We start from the raw sequence: 15,146 nt of genomic DNA, 5'->3' as shown, positions 1-15,146 counted from the left end.
GTACTTCCAGGACATTCCTCCAGAACAGAGACTCCTTGGCAGGTGTCACCATTTACTCAATGTGTAACCTTGAGCAAATTATTAAGCTCTCTGTGCTTCAGTTTTTTCATGAATAAAATAGGCAAGTCCTAGCACCTGCCTCACAGGGGCAGGGGAAAGAGGGGAAGCAACTCAGAGTATGGGTCTGTGGGGTTTCAAATTCCAGCTTTGTCATTTCCTGCTTATGGGCCCCTGAGTAAAATACTTCCTTCCTGTAAGCCTCTAGGTTTTCTCTTTTCAAATGGAGATCATAAGAGGACATATACCATAGAACTGAGAGGATAATTAAATGAGATAATATTGATGAAGTTCTCAGCACAATGCTTGGCGCTGAGTGTGACGTGATCAGTGGGCGAGGGTGAGGACAAGCAGCACCCACAACCTTATGTTGGTTCTGTTGGGAAGTCATTCTCCTTTCTGTTCTTTTACCTAAGAGAGGTGTTGTTCTTTTATCTAAAAAGAAGGAGGAGGGAGAATAATCATACTTTGCCTTTGCCAAGTAACAAGCATGATCAAGAATGATGATGTGTATGAATGTGGTTTAAGACATACAAAGAACACGCAAATGCAAGGTAATAATATTCTCGATATAGCCTTCTCAGGGTAAGGATCAGAACTGCTCTGGGTCCATGCAATTCAGAGTAGAAGCTTGCCTTCCGTTCCTCAATTTTTCAAGTGACACAGTTCAAGCATAACACCTCTCCTCTCTCCAGAGACCAATCACTGTCATTTGACACATTTACAGCATGCTTCCTTCAAAGAAAATGCTTACTGAATATTGTACAATAATCCACTTCCTAGTCCCAGTGCTGAACAACATGGGCCCCTTCCCCATTTCCTTGAGCAACATGCTGTTTCTCTAATAACCTAACCAACCCAGCTCCACGACTCATTCCCAGAGGGTTAACTCCTTCTGCTCAAAGGAGCACAGGCTCATTTTCAGCCAGCAAAAATGTATTCATTATAAATCTGCAAACACAGCAGGATAGAAGAGATCATTTGAGTTTTCATAGAGGGCTGATGCCTCTTCACTCTCAGATCAGATTCTGTATGTCTGGACTCACCATTTGCACTGAACCAATGACCAGGACTCCAGAGGGTAAACCTACGTGAATGCTTTACAAGAACGGTAGCATCTCTGCTCTGCTAGTGTTGTTTAGGGTTTTAGCTAAATGTCTCAAAGTCTTAATATCTCTTAGTCCTAGATTGCTGTCTTCAGCAGTCCCTTTAACAAGCTTCACTTGGGACTTTTAGCCATTTAGGCTGGTCTTGTTGACTGACTCTGAAGTCTTGCTATTGACACCACGGACCCTGCCTGCTTCCCCCTACCTTGTCAGCTTTAGACCATTGGTCAGGAAGCCACAAGACCTCGGCTTGAATCCTGATGCAGAGACTTCCTAGCTGTGGATATAGCCGAGGCACAGGTCCCAAACAGACTAGATACAGACATTTGCCACTGACAAAATCCAAACGAAGGGATTTGGTAATGAATGATGGTAAAACAAGAAAGGAATTTATTTCAGTGAGGCCAACACCAGGAAGACAGTGGGCTAGCATCTCAAAGACTGTCTCCAAAGTGCTGAGAATACTTCCAAGTTTATATAAGGAAAATGTGGGACAAAGGTCAGTGGGTACATGCAGGTGGGCAGTAAAGGTCAGATCATCATTGTTTTGGGGTCCATCATGCCAGATCTTGCTGGCTCAGGGCAGTCCATGTTATTTGAAGGAGTAGTCTCAGTTCCCATCACAGGATGCTTTGATCACAGAGTCTTTTGCCTGAGTTAAGAGATAAGCAGAAAAGAAGAACTTAGAAAGTTTGAGGTCAAAATGGAAGTAGCTGAAGTCCTCTTTCACTGGTGCATGGTCAAGTCAGCTTAGCCCCTTTCTTTGAGCTTGAAATTCCTTATCTGCAGAATGAGATTTCATCAGTTTCCCCCTTTGGCTGTTGTGAATATTGAATGAGATAATATGTGCAAAAGTTGCTTTTCCAGTAACTAGTACATGAGTCATTCTCAAGCCATATTAATTGAAAATGGATGCTTATCTGTTCAGATATCTGAGTCCATATAGCGTCCATATCTTCCAGATTCTTCCAGTCTTAGCCTTCACTGCCTAACCCTTCATCATTGTTGTTTATACCCCTTCATGTGGACACACTGACCTTTGCATGGGATGCCTGGAATATGATTTGTCTCAACATTCTAAGTTTGCCTGTCAATTAAAATAAATTTAGTGAATTTCTCAAGCCTTCAAGGTTAATTTCTATGGGAAAAATCCAAATGCAAATGAGGTATCTGGTTCTCATGTGCAGATGGTTCATGCATTACTTGCATCTTTGTCAAATAAAGCTAATGTGAAACCTCATGTAGATACAGTCCACTTGTCCTCTGTTTTCTGTGTTAGGGATTAGAAGGATATGATGAAAAAAAAAGACAAGAGTATGATGAAACTCTTTTCTGAAGTAATTTGATTTGTGTTTTGCTGTAAGTTGAATCATTTTTTCTTAGCAGATTTTTTTTTGTTTTTCCCACGTGTGTGGCACTGTTTGCAATTCTATAGGAAGTTCAAGAAAACCATAGTGTAAATTTTGCTCCAAAAGGTAACATAAACTCTCTCACAAACCCTATCTTTTTATATACAGAGTCTCAAACTGTGGTTTGCCAATCCTAGGGCTGTGTTTTCTAATTGGAATCATGATTCCCAAACTCTGGGTCTGATTATTAATTTAAAATCAATAAAATTCAATAAATATTAAATAAATGCTACCATTAGCTGTGGATTATCAGTGATAAACAAAGTTCAATCCTTGCTCTTCGGAAGAGTTTAGTTTACTAGGGGGAGGCAGACGAGTAACTGGATAATTATGTTACAGTATGATCAGTGCAAATGTCAGAGCTATAAGAAAAAATTGAACATGCACACACATATACACACACACGCACACAAAAGCTGGGGTGGGTTTTATTCCAGGTTCAAATGCCAGCTTCCTTCTCTGAACTACCCTAGCATTTTGTCTGAACTGCCATGATGGTCCTTTTCCATTTTTGCATTCTCCACAAATATTTGTAGAATGAATGAACAATTTCCTTACCTTTTCCAAACACAGGAAACTGGTATTTATAGCTGAATAGTTACTGTTCGATATCTGATCCTGTATACTGTTAGATAAGCTGGTAGCAAAGTGATAAAGTTCCTTGGAACCCCACCCCTGAGAACGTACATCTTTTCATGACCCTAAAAGGGATAGGAGCTTTAATGAAATGCGTACATAATAATAAAAAAAAAAATAACCCACCTCTGGAACTTTAAACATGTCTGATTTGGCAACACATCATGCTAGAAGATGAAGAAGGGGTCATAGGAAAACCAACTTAAAGGATCTTTACAAACATCCATCCAAGAACACCCTGCTGTTCCCTTCCTTAGCCCATGGTCTCTTTTTATTTCTCAGTTCACTTGTTCAACTCCCATGTTTAACCTGGCTTCTATCTCCACGTCTGAACATTCTCAGATTTGGAGACCTGCCCTATAACCCTCACTTAATCTTTGCTTCCACCTTTACTTTGCATTCTTTCTGCCCTCTTTCTTTTTAAGTTTATTTATTTTGAGAGAGACAGAGACAGAGAGAGAGAGAGAGCATAAGCAGGGGAGGAGCAGAGAGAGAGGGAGAGAAAGAATCCCAAGTGGGCTCCATGCTGTCAGTGCAGAGCCTGATGTGGGGCTTGAACCCACAAACCGTGAGATGGTGACCTGAGCTAAAGTCGGACGCTTAACCAACTGAGCCACCCAGGTGCCCCCATTCTTTCTGCCCTCTTGATATCACGGTTAACTATAGCTTCAAATAAAGGACCCCTACACAATGGCTTCCTCCCTGAGATAGACTGACAGGCTGGTTGGGCCTTCTGTCTTCCCCGAAAATTAGGACAAATAAAGGAAGTTGGGATTCCTTCTGAGAAGGAATGTCTGAGTCCCACATATGCCACTTACCAACTGTGTGATCTTAGATAAGAGTCTTTGCCTTTCTGTATCTACATGCCCATCTGGAAAAATAGGGTTAATATTTCATAACCACTCAGGTGGCTCTGAAAATGAAAATTGAATATACTTACAAGTGTCTGGGACAAAGATGACATTCAACAAATGGTAGTTTTCTCCCTTGTCACCTCTCCTAACTATGGCCTTTGTTTCCTCCCAGGCCCTGAGGTCAATGTGACATTTCTCCTAAGGCAAAAGGATTAGGCAGGCCCCTTTCTAGGGAAATTCCAGACTCACCTACCTTTGGTGCTTCCTCCTGCTGTTCAGAATTGTTTTCTGTCTGCTCTCTCAGTTCATCTCAGGAACATAGGCGTATTCCTCAATCTAACCCATGCCAATTATTTTGCAGCTAACTCATTGATAGTTTAATATGACACAAATCTGTGTATTGGTAATACCAAAAGAGTCTAGTTAATCAACAAAAAAGGACTTGTGATGTGTTACATTATTTCCATTGGAATAAAACAAGGATGTCCTGGCCATCTTATTTTTAACTTGTGCCTTAAGGATTTTATGTTGCCTTTGTGTATACATAATTCTATGTACATGAACTAAGCTGCGAGAATATTTTTGCACCTGGACCTAAGTGGCTCCTTATCCCCTGAGCCTCACTCTGCTGTCCTCTTGAAGAGGGAATGGTAACCCCCTGCCCTTGTGCACTCAGCAACAGTGTGGGAGCACTAAGAAAGAAATGCAATTTAAAAGATTTCTCAAGAAGACCAAAAATGCATTCTAAGACATGGAATCAAAAGAATATGTCAAAAGGAGCCCAAGTTTTCAAATGTTTGATTTTTACCCTCTACTCTCCCAAAATGGGGGCTAAACAAATATCTTTTGCCCTTGATCCTTAACCATCCTTAGGGGTTGAGAAGGCAAATGGGACACTTGTCACCCCAAGTATTAGGGTTCTCCAGAGAAACAGAATCCATAGAACACAGTGTGTGTGTGTGTGTGTGTGTGTGTGTGTGTGTGTGTGTGCATCTGTGTGGATTGGAGTACTGGAAGATCAAGTTCTTGGCAGAATGTTCAAATATACTTGGGGCAGTGTAAGTCTGAGATCCTTCCAAAAAGGCAGTTAATGTAGGAGTTCACAATATGAGGGAAAGATGAAGACAACTAGTTTATGTTGAATGATAAACTAGGAAGTTGTATGTATATAAAAGCTACATGTGTTCTTGGGGATGTTTTATATCCAAAGTGAGTGTTTGGTTTCACCTGATTTCAAAACTTTTTAGCCTAAAATGATTACAGTCATGCTGTCTGGCATGGAGTTTGGAATTAGGATTTTCCATCTGTTTGTATGCTGGAGAAACTCCATGATTACTTTCTTAGTATTCTTATGGGTATTCCTTCAACTCCCTTCCTATCAGGGTAGGGAAGGGGCCTTTTCTTTTTCCCACCAAGCACAAAGAAATGTCAGTCTTACTCCAAAATCACCTGGTTATTAAGATAAGTAATTCTGCCCTTAGCTGGTCTAATGAGCTGTCATGAAATGTGGTTTTAAACACAGCTCAGAAATAATGTATTTATTGTTTACACTAAGCCCTCATTTCATATTCCTCCATTAACCACACCTTACTGAACATTCTCTCAATCTCAACTCAAGTGATCCCTGATTCGCCTTAAAGGCATCAGTTCCCCATATGGAGGCTCTCCGTATCCCTTTGTACCTTCAGGAGAGGAAGGAGCATGAGAGTTCAGAGTCTAGAGTTTTTAGGTGAAAATTCATGCTCCTTCATACCATCCAGCTTCACCATTATTTGTCTTTCATTTATGCTTCCAAATACTAACTTCCTGACTATCTCCTGTCATTCACTGCGTTTGGGTACCTATCTCCATCTCTTTCCCTCTGCCTCATGTTCTACCATCCTCCTGGATGATCCCAATATCCTAACCTTTTATTTAAATGTTTTCCTAAGGCACTCTGTGTCAGGCATTACATAAAGCAGCTGGGGGGAAAATTATAACATATATAGAGAGTCAAGTATTATTTGAAGATTTTGGATAGAAGTTGTACACATTAAAATAAGCACAGGTAGGAGCTCCTGGGTGGCTCGGTTGGGTGTCCAACTTTGGCTCAGATCATGATCTTGTTCATGGATTCGAGCCCCACATCAGGCTCTGTGCTGACAGCTCAGAGCACAGAGCCTGGAGCCTGCTTCAGATTCTGTCCCTGTCTCTCTGCCCCTCCCCTGCTCGCTCTCTGTCTCTTTCTCTCTCTCAAAATATAAATAAACAGTAAAAATAAAATAAGCATAAGTAGAGTATGAAGTAGAATGTAACTATATGGAGGTTTTAAAGACAAAACAGAGACAGGTTGCTTATGACTAAGCCTCCAGACACCCAAGGCTTCACATTTATTATGCTTTTTCTTTCTTGGTGGAAAAGTGTGACAAGTGTTAGCCCAGATTCTAAGTTCCTTGAACGCCTCAATTCAACCACCAATTCCCATGGCCACACCCCCAGAATCTTATTTATCAACCAGAACTTGTTTATCTCTGAATTTTTATTTCCTAATGTCATAGTCTCTTGTGTAAACTTTGTCATTTTACTTGCAGGAAAATGGTGTTTCGTTTAAATTCATCTTTCATTTGATTCCTAATGAAATTGATTTTTTTTCATGTTTGTTGGTCATTTTGATTTTTTTCTTGTTCATTTTCCTACTTGGGTGTCTATTTCTTATAGCTGATTATCAGCAAAAACTTTTTATTTGATTTTTTGTCATTTTTTAATAAATAATTTTATTTTAAAAAACAACCAAGTTTTCAATTCAGTTTACTAAATTTTAAAAAATATTTTAAGGTGTGCCTGGGTGGCTCAGTTGGTTAAGCGTCTGACTTGAACTCAGGTCATGGTCTCACAGTTCGTGAGTTCAAGCCCCGCATCAGGCTTTGTGCTGACAACTCAGAGCCTGGAGCCTGCTTCAGGTTCTGGGTCTCCCTCTCTCTCTGCCCCTCCCCCACTCGCTTATGCTGTATCTCGTTCTCTCTCTCTCTCAAAAATAATAAATAAACATTAAACAATATTTTAAGAATAATTTGGTTAAAAATTCCATTACTGGGGTGCCTGGATGGCTCAGTTGGTTAAGCATCCAACTTTGGCTCAGGTCATGATCTCATGGTTCTTGGGGTCAAGTTCTATATTGCACTCTGCACTATTGCACTCTGCAGAGTCTGCTTGGTATTCTCTCTCTCTCCACCACCCCCTCCCCACTTGCTCTCTCTCTCTCTCTCTCAGAAGAAATAATAAATTTTAAAAAATACTATTACTTCAGGACTAAACTGTATCTTAATTTTGTAGGTGGGTAAGTCTCATCTGGTAATTGACCTGTGTCCAGTTCTTCTGTAGTGGACCTTTTTTCTACCTGTGGTTGTTATAAATATTATATAGAGGCTTATTTAAGAATTTCTAAAGTCATTTTTTACTAATTTTTGTGTTCAAAATCTCATATTCCCTGAGAGAAGTTTTCTTTATGAAGACAGATTCTTTTTTTCTAATATTTTATTTTATTTTATTTAAAGTTTATTTATTTATTTTGAGAAAGAGAGAGAGAGCAGGAGTGGGGCAGAGAGAAAGGGGGAGAGAGAGAGAGACAGAGAGAGGGAGAGAAAGAATCCCAAGCAGGCTTTGCATGGTCAGCACAGAGCCCAACTCAGGGCTCAAACTCACAAACCATGTGATCATGATCTGAGCTGAAACCAAGAGTCAGATGCTTAACCAACTGAACCACCCAGGCACCCCTTTTAATATTTTATTTTTAAGTAATCTCTATACCCAAAGTGGTGCTCGAACTTACAGCTCTGAGATCAAGAATCATATGCTCTACTGACTGAGCCAGCCAGATGCCTTTTTTTTATGACTAATCAAATGAAACATCTAGTTAATGATGTATATAGTGTCACCCCAGACTGTGGAACTACCAGGAACTTGGAAAAGACCCAAGTAAGTAAATCCCAAATAGACCTTTAGACCCAAAATGCATAGGTAGCAATACTCCCAATTTTGCCAGATGTTAAGGCAGCACATAATATTAGACTTTAATTTTAGGCCCAGTATTTAGGACCTTAACATTAGGGCCTTAATACTGGGATCTTGCACACAGCCTTCCTATCTTTGTTCTCACTGTGGGAGGAATGCCTCCCTCCCCTGTACTTTATAGTTTGTCAGAGGCTTACCAAAGCAGTTTTTAGTATAAACAGACCTTTCAGTTTTGTTTTACTATTCGTAGAATCCCTCTTCACAGGGAAAGCATCCAAATTATAGACATGAAGCTGTACTCATAAACCCAGCCCCTTTGGACACTAGGACTTTGTTTCTGGTAAAGCACATCTGTCTGCTTTCCCGGGGGTCCTCTCAGACCCTCAAGCAAATAGATCCATGGTGGGCCTTGCCCGGGAGTCTGCCCAACATTCACAGATGTGTCAGAATCTAGAGGTGGCCAGGGTCTCAAGCTGGCATCTCTGCCCACTAGCAGGGGGTATTCTGGAGCCAGAGGGTAAACAGTGGTAAAAATAAGGGAGAACAGCAGCTACTTAGCCTCTAGGGCAATTCCAGTCCATGCAGCCACAGGCATTTCTATTGAATGTTGCCACTCACAGCACTCACACAGGATCTGGAAGCCATTTGGAGATCAAAGGCACCCACAGACTTCAGCAAAGCAAAGCTAGGGGCAGCTTCTGGCTATACAAAGGACATTAACATACACATCTGTTTAAGAGGCTTGGAGGCTTCCTGGTGGAGTTTCTGGCTGAAAAGTTGCTGAAGAAAATCCATGGCTTCAACATTTTCTCCAAGCCCGTACTTAATTGGGTTTGGATCAGGACCAGGAACCACCCTTAGTAGAATCAATGGAGTGTCCAGAAAAGAGTCTGTCAAAGCGTAAGACATGAAGACACCCTCTCCACACCTTCTCAGCCTTCAGATAGCAAGGACTTGGCCCTCTTGACTGTTCAGGATGCAAATGGGATCCCTAGATACAGTGAACCCAGAATCCATTTCTGCTCCTTGGAGCACACAGCAGATTTCACATGATTCTCAGCTTTGGAGTTCCTGAACCAAGAACAAAAAAAGACACACTCAATTCTATTTCTTATTTAGTAACCTCCATTCCATCCTTTCCTTCACTTTGTGTTTTCTCCTCTATGCTCCATCTTCTCATCTCCCCTCCCATTCTTCCTTCTCTCTTCCACCCCTTTTTCTTCTCCTTCCTTCCCCTTCTCTTGCCCCCTTGCTTTTGCTGTTGAGCCTCTTAGAATTGAACTTTAGCAGAGGTTGGCACAAAATTGTTTAATCTAGACTTTTGCTTCCTTCTTAAAATTTTTAAATGTTTATTTATTTTTGAGAGAAAGAGAGAGAGAGAGAGAGACAGAACCAGAGCATGAGCGGGGGAGGAGCAGATAGAGAGGGAGACACAGAATCCAAAACAGGCTCCAGGCTCTGAGCTGTCAGCATGGAGCCGACATGGGACTCAGACTCCCAAACCTTGAGATCATGACCTGAACCCGAGTCAGCCGCTTAGAAGAATGAGCTGCCCAGGTGCCCTGACTTTTGCTTCCTTCTTGATCAGGGTCCAGTGGTGCTTCATGGCCAAGAGGAAAGAGTGAATTCCTTTGGGGTTCATAAGTCTAAGCCCTGTGACATTTCCTGTAGCAACCCCACTATCAACTCATCACCCCATGGAGAAGCTGGGCAAACTTCCAGAGACATGGATGCAGAAACAACAGGGGAGACCCACTAGGGGTCACTAGAGTGGGTTCTAAGAAGGGACAGGGCATGGAACCTGGAAAGAAACAACCTGTGATCTAATTCTGTCTTCTATTTGTGAGTCCTTGGGCAGGGCACCTTCCCTCTCTGTGCCTCAGAGTTCTGTCTGCAAAAATTAAGATGCTGGACTCAGAGAGCTTTTCCAGTACTTTAGTTTTTTGGTCTCTTTTTTTATGGCATTGCCATAAGACCATAGGCTTTTTCTCCCATAACAAATCTTATATTCTCTGATAAATGGGCAGGTTTATAATGTAAGCGATGCTTGAAAAAAATTTCCAAGTAGAGAAAGGGGAGAAATTCCTGTTTGAATCTGACCCCGGGGTAATGGGTGGCTGGTTTCACCCTGTCTTCTTCCCAGCCACCCACAGTCTCTGACTCCTGCCTCAGTAGCTCCTCTCTTGCTGACACCACCCACTAGTCTGGGAAAAGCTGAGCTCTTTCTCTTTCCAGTGTGTGCCGGGGCGGGGGAATCTTCTTTTTTAGAAATTGCAGAAGATTTAGAGGTTGAAAACTGAATGTTTACTGGAAAAGAAACAAAAAAGTGAGTATTTCTGAATATAGGCTTCTGAACATGTTTGGGAACCAAGCTAAGAGCTACACTCTCTATCAAGATTGTTTTAGATCTACTGAGATCTTCGGACTCTCCAAAGACTCCCTCCCTCCAAGTTTTATAGAAACAAAATTACAGTGTTACCACAAGATATCTGACAGTCCCCAAACTGGCTCTGTGATGGGAATATGACCAGTGTACTAAACGTGGGGTCATCTCAGGGGTGGGCCATGGGAGCAGATCAAAGATAACCTTCGTTCTGCTGAGAATGCTCTTTCACCACCTACTCTGTTCCCCCAGACCACAGCTCTGGTCCTGATTGCTAAGTTCCCTTGTAGGAGAGAAATGTAAACACATCAGGCTCTCTGTTCTACAGCCAGTAAAGCCTCTGGGAATGGAAAACCAAATTCAGGAATTCATTTGGGGAAAGAATCACTGTTAGTTGATTTGTTTCATTGTCATCAGACTTGGTTTTTATCCCTGATCATTATTACAGATGGCTCCCATTGCCCTGGCACGAGCCAGACCTACGTGAGGGGGTCAGTTACAACCTTCTCCTTTGCTCCACTTCTATGGTGAGGGGCTGCCAGGAGCTGTGGGGAAAGGGGTGGGGCTCAGAGATGATTCTCATTTGGGGAAAATAGAATGAAATGTTAAGGCAAATGACTTGTACTAGGAAATGCATTGTTGTTTCTAGCGAAGAAGGTTCTCTGAAAAAGTGAATTAGGATGGAAAACAGATAGTGCTCCTAAAACTCTCAGCAGGAAAATGAGCCAGTCTAGTCTCTTCTTTCTAAAATATCTCAATTCCACTTTCTTTAGTTGATGATACCTAGACCACACTGGCAAGAGACACCTCTGGTATTCACACTCCTATAGTACTTTATAAATTATACCCCTCATAAATTACTACAGAAGGAGATTAATACAGATTGCCATTGTCCTTGTCGTTATGCCTGGAAATCTTTGGGATGGAATGAGATTGTCTTCTGATTTCTCTCTGAATGCTTTGTGATGATTATGACTTTCCCCAAACCTTGGAACTTATTTCAATAAACCCTGCTTTTCATTCATAGGTGGAAAACAAGTCCAAGTTACTTAATATGACTGGATGCTTTGGACCAGTGTTAGAAATGAGACACCATCTAAAGCTGCAACTTTCTGGTATGTGTTTGCTTTGCTTTGAACCTCATGAATGGGGAAGAAGGTTAGACATAAGTGTTATAATTTGGGTCCTCTGTTTGGAAACTCCAGTGAGTGATCCAAACGTACATAATTTATAGTATAAAATGGAAATTGCAGTGACTGTGGATAATATCTTTGAGCATTAATGTGTGCAAGAATGTCAATGATTAGAAAAACCAATTCCGGGAATACTGGGGATGCAGGGAGATCCCCCTCAAGCCACATTCTTTGATCGCCCTTGCTGCTATTTGAATGACTTCCTGCCATCGCTGTCACCCAGACCATTAAGGATTTATTCTTCAAAGATGATGCTTCTGGGAACATCATCTTGCCCATGAGTAATTCCTCCCTGATAAGTCCTGGGCCAGATGGTCAGAGTACAACTTTACTACAGTGTGTGGAAATACCAGGCTATAACTGCCCTCATGAGTAATGACATGCCTGGACTTACTGCTCACCTCAGCTCTGGTTGCCACAGTTTTTCACTGTCCTCTCCGCCTCAGCTTCCTGTTTCACCCTGTTTATCACCCCTCCAGTAACCTTCCCCTCCTCTCAAGCTGGAAGTCTCTCTTATGCTCTCCCTGCACCCACCCACTCCCCCCCGACCCCCAGCTGTCACAGACAAACGTCATCCTAGGTGTCTCTCAACTTCATAATGCTGTGTCTATGCAACATAGGCTCCACCCCACAAGAACAATCATTCTTGACTTGGCAGTCTCTCTGGGTTATGCACCCCCACATTCCCAGACCTAAAGTTTTCCTTTCAAGGCATCAAGCCCAGGAGACAAGGTCTAAGAAATACATCTCCAACCTGATCTTTCTTTCAGCTGCCCTACTTCTCTCATCAGAGCACTTTGTAAATGTGTGCCTACAATTTCTCCAAATCTTCATATTTGTTTTACCCACCACACAAGTCGTCAACCTATTTGGATGACACAGAGTTCATATTTCCATATGATATTTCATACAAATACATATATGTAAATCTAATTTCATTTGCATTAAAATATACACACACATATATATAACAGATGCATTCATGTTTTACATTTTTAGTTATTTGAATGTGAAAGTGAAATGTGTATGTTATAACAACTCAAAAAATGTAAAAGGGATTGAAAGCCAAATTACTCTTTTCCCCTAGCTTCACAGTTAGAGGTACCAATGGCATAGTGCACACAAATAGACTTATGGACATGTGTTTTATTCAAAATGTGATCATTTGACTATTAGTCTTTAACTCTTTTTTACTTGATATACTATGACTATTCTTCTTTAACATACAAATCTTTCAAAATTTTCTACCGTTTTTAGTTGACTCATTTTTAAGAGTAAGTAAAGATATGTAAAGCATGTCTCAAGAGTAAGAGCAATAAATGCACATTGTCAAACAAAAGTGTCAACAATGGAAAGTGGGCATACACCAGAAAGTATCTTATCTTTCCTCAGATCTCTAGTTTCCCTTTCTCAGAAACCACAACTTTTAGCACCCTTACAACTTGTTATTGAAATTTGGAACAATGGATCTCTTTCAAATAAATGTCTACCTCACTCCACCTCACCCCCCATGCCCCCGCCCCGGCTGCCTTTCTTTATACTCATAGGTTAGAAAAACACAGAAAATCCTTAAATGCTCAGGGTCTTCATGACCTCCCAAAGCACTAAATGGAAATCATTTTTCAGGGAAGGCCACAAATCATCTGCAGCTGATAGAAGAGTATTAGGAACTGCAATGAGCCATGACCATTACAAGTCTAGAGGACTGGAGCTTTGTTTCAGGTCACTGGCCTATTGAAACTATTGAAAGATACAAAACATCTTCATAAATATAAGCACATATGTGTTTGCATAAAATTGTAAGAGGCTCACAGATGTCCTGAGGCCGGCCAGGGCCTCCAGGTTAAGAGCACCCCTTCTTGTATAGAGGAGAAACTGAGGCACAAGTGGGCAAATATCACAGTATGAGACAAAGCTGTAATTGGGACCAAGGTCTCCTGACTTAGTCCACTGCTTTGTTTAAATGGCATGGATATGAAGACTCTCTCTCTGTTTAATCTTACTCTACAATCAATAAAGAAGTAAGAGCATTGTGCAAATGAACAGCCTGGTGAATCTTTCTGCATAGTAGTCTATGGGGAGATGGGCTACAAGGTGGTTGGATGATAGATTGTATAATATGCCTGTTGTTCAGTGTATTAGTCAGGGCTCTCCAGAGCACCAGAACCAGTAGAGTGTGTGTGTGTGTGTGTGTGTGTGTGTGTGTGTGTGTGTAGATTTATTTTAAGGAATTGGTTCATGCTATTATGGAGTCTGGCAGGTCCAAAATCAAGGTAGGCTGGCAGATTCAGGAAAGAGTCAATGATGCAGTTGAAGTCTGAAAGCCATCTGCTGCAGAATTCATTCTTGCTTTGAGGAGGTCAGTCCTTGGTATATGAAGGCCTTCAAATGATTGGATTAGGCCCACTCATATTATGGAGGAAGAGCAAGGTGTTTTATTCAAAGTCCACTGAATCAAATGTTAATCTCATCCCCCAAATACCCTTCAAGTTGACACATAAAATTAACCATCACTGTCAGTCTTGTCCTGCTCTTTCTATCAGCTTCTTCAGATGTAGGTCACAACCCATGGGAATATATTTGAACCTGGAATAGCATTTCCTGGACTGAGAAGATGCATTTTTTTTCAATGTCCATTTATTTATTTTGGGAAAGAGAGTGTGCATAAGTCGGGGAGGGGTGGAGAGAGAGGGAGGGAGAGAGAATCTCAAGCAGGCTCCATGCTGTCAGCATGGAGTTGGATTCAGGCCTTGATCCTATGAACCATGAGATCATGACCTGAACCAAAATCAAGAGTCAGATGTTCAACTGACTGAGCCACTCATGCACCCCGAGAAGTTTTATTTTTATTATCTTCTGATGACGAAGCTAGAAATGTATAATTTCTAGTACAAACTAACTCACTAATGAGTTGTACGTATGGTCTAGTGATGTTATACAGGAACCAGAATTTTATACAGAAATGATACTAAATTTGAAAACTTCCTTGGAGTCTAGAAAGTATCAAGCATTTTAGTGTCCTGAACTTCTCCTTAAAGGAGTCATTCATTCTTCAGATAGATATATAGTGGACACCGTCTATTGGCCAGGAGTTGTGTTAGAAATTGAGGAAGTATAACAGTTCTTATGTCAATAAATTTACAGTGTCATGAGAAAAATAGACAAGAAAACTTTCCTCCAGCTTTCCCTCCAGTTAATGCTCTGAAAAAAAGTTTACATAGTATGCCAAGGGAAGCACATTCTCAAGGATACCTCTTCTATCACAATTCATTGTCTCTTCATGTTTACAGCAAACACTTGCTTCTAAGATAGGGATGCAAGGATCCCTCCAGCTGACTTGCTTAACCTTCCTTATCTCTCTCCATAGTAAGTTTTTTAGCTCTAGAATCCAGTGGTTTCACCAGAATAAAATTATTTCAATATTTTCCAGGTGCAATGCAGACTGGAGAATGAGGAGTTTGGGCCCAGAATATAATTTATTGCTTCATCTGGGGAGGGAAGCCACATGGACTGATTTG

At 41.2% G+C, this 15,146-nt stretch overlaps 2 long non-coding RNA genes across 2 annotated transcripts in view; one reads left to right on the top strand and one right to left on the bottom strand.

Moving 5' to 3' along the window:
* Nucleotides 1-15,146, top strand: part of LOC122206954 — a 114,483-nt gene that overhangs the window by 34,626 nt on the left and 64,711 nt on the right. The window contains exon 2 of the long non-coding RNA XR_006196631.1: nt 11,463-11,550. This is a non-coding gene — a long non-coding RNA (uncharacterized LOC122206954). The remainder of the gene's footprint in view (nt 1-11,462; nt 11,551-15,146) is intronic.
* LOC122206952 lies at nt 1,542-12,171 on the bottom strand. Its single transcript, XR_006196630.1, has 3 exons — nt 12,030-12,171; nt 8,778-9,123; nt 1,542-1,815 (listed from the first exon to the last, which is right to left on the bottom strand). It is a non-coding gene; the product is annotated as an uncharacterized LOC122206952 (long non-coding RNA).

The sequence above is a fragment of the Panthera leo genome, chromosome E1, assembly GCF_018350215.1.
Source record: "Panthera leo isolate Ple1 chromosome E1, P.leo_Ple1_pat1.1, whole genome shotgun sequence".
Lineage (NCBI taxonomy): Eukaryota > Metazoa > Chordata > Mammalia > Carnivora > Felidae > Panthera > Panthera leo.
The sequence above is the reverse complement of the archived record's forward strand: the minus strand, read 5'-3'. Positions and strand labels throughout refer to the sequence as shown.